The sequence below is a fragment of the Mustelus asterias genome, chromosome 31, assembly GCF_964213995.1.
Source record: "Mustelus asterias chromosome 31, sMusAst1.hap1.1, whole genome shotgun sequence".
Taxonomy (NCBI): Eukaryota; Metazoa; Chordata; class Chondrichthyes; order Carcharhiniformes; family Triakidae; genus Mustelus; species Mustelus asterias.
In genome coordinates, this window is record NC_135831.1 from 2,899,816 (window position 1) to 2,906,191 (window position 6,376).

The following is a 6,376-nucleotide window of genomic DNA, read 5'->3' on the forward strand; positions in this document are numbered from 1 at the left end:
CCACCCCCCCCCGCCCTCCCCACCCCCACCGCAGCCTTGTGACTTTGAGAAGTAAGAGCGTTACCCAACTGAGCTCAGAAGACAGATGTTAAACTAAAATTACACTGCTTCTTCTGCCTCCCATTCGAAAAGGCAGCACAACACCAGCCTTGCTCCAGCTCTCTGGCAAGCAATCCACATTCAATGGAACTCCGAAATGTACTTTTTTCCCCCTCAACGTCGCAACAGTTTCCTCCCCGCGTGCGGCCATCTTGCAGCCGATTCTTTATCTCCCTTCACTCAGATAATGAATCGAGAATGTTCCTTTCTATTTTGCGCGGTGGGTTAGCGCTGCTGCCTCACAGCGCCAGGGACCCGGGTTTGCTTGATAAAATCCGGACTCGGGTCACTGTCTGTGTGGAGTCTGCGCGTTTCCCCCCCCCCGCCCCCCACACCGTGTCTGCCTGGGTTTCCTCTGGGTGCTCCGGTTTCCTCCCACAGTCCAGAGATGTGCAGGTTAGGTGGATTGGCCGTGCTAAATTGCCCCTTAGTGTCTAAAGATGTGCAGGTTAGGTGGATTGGCCATGCTAAATTGCCCCTTAGTGTCTAAAGATGTGTAGGTTAGGTGGATTGGCCGTGCTAAATTGCCCCTTAGTGTCTAAAGATGTGTAGGTTAGGTGGATTGGCCGTGCTAAATTGCCCCTTAGTGTCTAAAGATGTGCAGGTTGGGTGGATTGGCCATGCTAAATTGCCCCTTAGTGTCTAAAGATGTGCGGGTTAGGTGGATTGGCCATGCTAAATTGCCCCTTAGTGTCCAAAGACGTGCTGGTTAGGGTGCATTGGCCGTGCTAAATTCTCCCTCAGTGTTACCCGAACAGGCGCCGGAGTGTGGCGACTAGGGGATTCTCACAGGAACTTCATTGCAGTGTTAATGTAAGCCTGTTTGTCACACTAATAAATAAACTTAAGACAAAAACTCTTCTCACTCTGAACCGCTTCAGAATTCACTTTGTTTCTGACATCCTTTTCTGAGATGTCTTCGAGCTACCTCAACCCCTTGTTTAATTTGAAATGTGTGGGGTTTCCCCCCCCTTTTTTTGAAGACCCTGAGGCCTGCAGAGTGTTTCCCGCATGAAATGCTCTTAATTTGCAAAGTACAGGTGCTGAAAAGCAGAGTGCGCTAAGATGGAGGACACTGTTTAAAATGGAGGCTACAGTACACACACACAGACAGACACACACACACACACACACATACAGACACACACACACACATATACACACACACACATATATTCACAGACACACACACACACAGAGACACACACACACATATACACACACACACATATACACAGACACACACACACATATACACACATATACACGCACCACACACACATATACACGCACCACACACACACACATATACACGCACCACACACACACACACATATACACGCACCACACACACATATACACACACACATATACACGCACCACACACACACATATACACGCATCACACACACACATATACACACACACATATACACGCACCACACACACATATACTCGCACCACACACACACATATACACACACACATATACACGCATCACACACACACACACATATACACGCACACATATACACACACCACACACACATATACACACACACATATACACGCATCACACACACGCACATATATACGCACACACACATATACACGCACCACACACACACACATATACACGCACTACACATATACACGCACCACACACACACACATATACACGCACTACACATATACACACACACACACACAAGCACTAATGCTCTTCATAACATTTGCTCAAGCCTGGGTTCACAATAACCTGCGCTAAGAACACAATGAACGCTGGAATGAGAAATAGTCCATTGGCTCAGTGAGTCATAGAATCATAGAATCCCTACAGTGCAGAAGGAGGCCATTCGGTCCATCCAGCCTACACCGACAACAATCCCACCCCAGGCCCTATCCCCATAACCCCACTTATTTTCCCCGCTAATCCCCCTGACACTAAGGGGCAATTTAGCACGGCCAATCCACCTAACCTGCACATCTTTGGACTGTGGGAGGAAACCGGAGCACCTGGAGGAAACCCACGCAGACACAGGAAGAACGTGCAGACTCCGCAGAGACAGTAACCCGAACCGGGGATCGAACCCGGGTCCCTGGCACTGTGAGGCTGCAGTGCTAACCAGTACTGTATGTTTAATTGCTGTCAATTGGGAGAGGGGAGTGTGCAGCGGGACCTGGGTGTCCTTGTGCACCAGTCGCTGAAGGTAAGCATGCAGGTGCAGCAGGCGGTAAAGAAGGCAAATGGTATGTTGGCCTTCATTGCGAGAGGTTTCGAGTACAGAAGCAGGGATGTGTTGTTGCAATGATACAGGGCCTTGGTGAGGCCACACCTGGAGTATTGTGTGCAGTTTTGGTCTCCTTCTCTGAGGAAGGATGTTCTTGCTCTCTAGGGAGTGCAGCGAAGGTTTACCAGGCTGATTCCGGGGATGGTGGGACTGATGTGTGAGGAGAGATTGACCAGGTTAGGATTGTTTTCCCTGGGGTTCAGACAAATGAGGGGGGAATCCCATAGGAACTGATAAAATTCTAACAGGACTAGACAGGGTAGATGCAGGGAGGATGTTCCCGATGGTGGGGGAGTCTAGAACCAGGGGTCACAGTCTGAGGATTCGGGGTAGGCCATTTAGGACGGAGGTGAGGAGACATTTCTTCACCCAGAGAGTGGTGAGTCTGTGGAATTCATTACCACAGGAAGTAGTTGATGCCAAAACATTGAATGTATTCAAGAGGAGGCTGGATATAGCACTTGGGGCGAATGGGATCAAAGGTTATGGGGGGAAAGCAGGATCAGGCTGTTGAGTTGGATGATCAGCCATGATGGTGATGAATGGGGGAGCAGGCTCGAAGGGCCGAATGGCCTCCTCCTGCTCCTATCTTCTATGTTTCTATATGTTTCTGTGCCACCGTGCAGCATCTTAGTCCAAAGATGTGCAGGTTAGGTGCATTGGCCATGCTAAATTGTCCCTTAGTGTCCAAAGATGTGCAGGTTAGGTGGATTGGCCATGCTAAATTGCCCTTTAGTGTCCAAAGATGTGTAGGTTAGGTGGATTGGCCATGCTAAATTGCCCTTTAGTGTCCCAAGATTTGAAGGTTAGGTGGATTGGCCGTGCTAAATGAGTGGGGTTACAAGGATAGAGTAGGGACGGGGGAGGGAATGTCTGGGTAAAATATTCTGTCAGAGAGTCGGTGCAGAATCGATGGGCCGAATGGCCTCTTCTGCACCGTTGGGATTCCATGATCTCCCAAGTCCATGTTGCAGCTGGAGTGCCTGACATACCGGGAGGGCAAATTCGGATTTTAGACACATACGACGCAGATGTTTCCCCCGCGGCCGGTTCTGCAGCCCCGAGGGCTGACAAGCGGTTACAACACTGTGCGGCGCAAGGCCCAAGAGAATCCGAATCGAACGTCGAGCTACCGTACCTATGCATTCCTCCAGAGACTTGTCGATGACGGACTGGAAGAGCTTCTCGTACTGGCCGTCGCTGAGTGTTGGGATTGCCTGAAAAGATAAGCAAAGGCAACGCTTTCAGAAAAAGAAACTCAAGAGGAAAACCTCTGCAGGCAAATTTTCTTCATCGAGAAATGTCGACAGTAAAAATTATTCAGTGCAGTACGTGAGGGAACAAATGTTTAATACAGAAATATGAATAACAGAGATATGAACCACTTATTATGAACAAGCTATTAAAACAGAAGATAAAGGAATTTGATGAGCTGTTTGTACACCCTTCGTTGCAACCGCGCCAGACTCAAGGGGTTTAATGCTCTCAAAAAATCCACGGGCTTCTTAACCGGCGGGACAGAAAATTCAGGCTACGCAAAGGTTCGTTGACCTCGGGCAGGAATTTCCGACCTTGGGGCAAGCGCGGCCGTAAAGTCCCGCCCCCAGAGGTCTACGTTTCTCCAAAGGACAAAGGAAATTGCAGCACAGGGACAGGCCCTTCGGCCCTCCGAGCCTGCACCCACCATGCTGCCCCCGACTGAACTAAAACCCCCCCCTACCCTTCCGGGGACCATAAGCCTCTATTCCAGCGGGTGGCAGGGCGACACAGCAGGTTAGCGCCGCTGCCTCACGGCGCCAGGGACCCGGGTTCGATTCCCGGCCTTGGGTCAATGTCTGTTAGGAGTCTGCACGGTCTCCTCCCCCGCCCAACCCCTCCACCGCGTCTGCGTGGGTTTCCTCCGGGTGCTCCGGTTTCCTCCCACAGTCTGAAAGACGTGCTGGTTAGGGTGCATTGGGCCGTGCTAAATTCTCCCCCGGTGTTACCCGAACGGGCGCCGGAGCGTGGCGACTGGGGGGCTTTCACAGTAACTTCATTGCGGTGTTAATGTAAGTCAACCTGTGACGCTAATAAATAATCTTTGAACTAACTATGCCAGAGCTCCCACTTCTTGTACTTTGATGGCCTCTCCTCTTACACCGTTCACCATCTCCTTTTCTCCCCTCTAACACCCTCCTCACGTCAAACTCGCCCTCCCTCCTTGACAGCAAACTCCCACTTTCTCTTCTCAAATTCGAACCACGGTGGCACAGCGGGTTAGCGCTGCTGCCTCACAGCGCCAGGGACCCGGGTTCGATTCCCGGCCTTGGGTCACTGTCTGTGCGGAGTCTGCACGTTCTCCCCCCCCCGTGTCTGCGTGGGTTTCCTCCGGTTTCCTCCCTCAGTCCGAAAGACGTGCTGGTTATAGGTGGATTGACCTGAACAGGTGCCAGACTGTGGCGACTGGGGGATTTTCACAGTAACTTCATTGCAGTGTCAATGTAAGCCTTACTTTGTGACACTAAGAACTAAATAAACTTTAAACTTTCTTAAGGCTCGAAGATATTTAGCCAGGATAGACGTGCCAACCCTCCAAGAGTGTCCTCTCGTCCTGCAATGAAGTGACTGTGAAAATCCCCCGAGTCGCCACACTCTGGCGCCTGTTCAGGTAACACTGGGGGAGAATTTAGCACGGCCAATGCACCTCCAAGAGGGTCCGGAATTTAAAAATTAATTTCCCAGACATCTTTGTGAACAGCCCAAAGAGAAAAAAAAATCATAGGGTTGTTAAAAAGAAATGTGAGATGTGAGAAAAAAGGTTCTTTTGACTCCTGACTTTCAAGAATTACCCAATTAAGTGTCAAACAGTCCAGCCGGGGTTTTGTGGCATCACCCGCAGCTGGGATCTTTCAGTGCTGCCGAAATTAAGTCAACGGGTGGAATCCTCCGGGCCAGTTGCTGTGAACGGAGAGTGGCCTGAGGGCCAGGTTCTCCGCCCCCACTTGCGGCTGCTGTGGGGCGGGAACAGCCAGAAGATTCCGCCCAATGGATTTCTGGCTGGCTCTCCAAGTTATCCGCTCCTGCCCGCGACAAGCCCCGCTCGGTACAGACGGTGGCACAGTGGGTTAGCGCTGCTGCCTCACAGCACCAGGGACCCGGCTTCGATTCCCGGCTTGGGGTCACTGTCTGTGCGAAGTCTGCACGTCACCCCCCCCCCCCCCCCCCTGCCGTGTCTGAGTGGGTTTCCTCCGGGTGCTCCGGTTTCCTCCCACGGTCCAGCTGGCTAGGTGGGTTGGCCGTGCTAAATTAACCCGAGCGTCAGGGGGACTAGCAGGGTAAATATGAGGGGTTACGGGAATAGGGCCTGGGTAGGATTGGCCACGCTAAATTGCCCCTTAGTGTCCAAAGATGTGCGGGTTAGGTGGATTGGCCATGCTAAATTGCCCCTTAGTGTCCAAAGATGTGCGGGTTAGGGGGATTGGCCATGCTAAATTGCCCCTTAGTGTCCAAAGATGTGCGGGTTAGGGGGATTGGCCATGCTAAGTTGCCCCTTAGTGTCCAAAGATGTGCATGTTAGGGGGATTGGCCATGCTAAATTGCCCCTTAGTGTTCAAAGATGTGCGGGTTAGGGGGATTGGCCATGCTAAGTTGCCCCTTAGTGTCCAAAGATGTGCATGTTAGGGGGATTGGCCATGCTAAATTGCCCCTTAGTGTCCAAAGATGTGCGGGTTAGGGGGATTGGCCATGCAAAATTGCCCCTTCGTGTCCAAAGATGTGCAGGTTAGGTGGATTGGCCGTGCTAAATTGCCTCTTAGTGTCCAAAGATGTGCAGGTTAGGTGGATTGGCCGTGCTAAATTGCCCCTTAGTGTCAGGGGGGTTAGGAGGGTAAATATGTGGGGTAATGGGGATGGGACCTGGCTGAGATGGTTGTCGGTGCAAGCCCGATGGGCCGAGTGGCCTCCTTATGCACTGTCGGGATTCTCTGATTCTGTCAGAGCTGGCACCC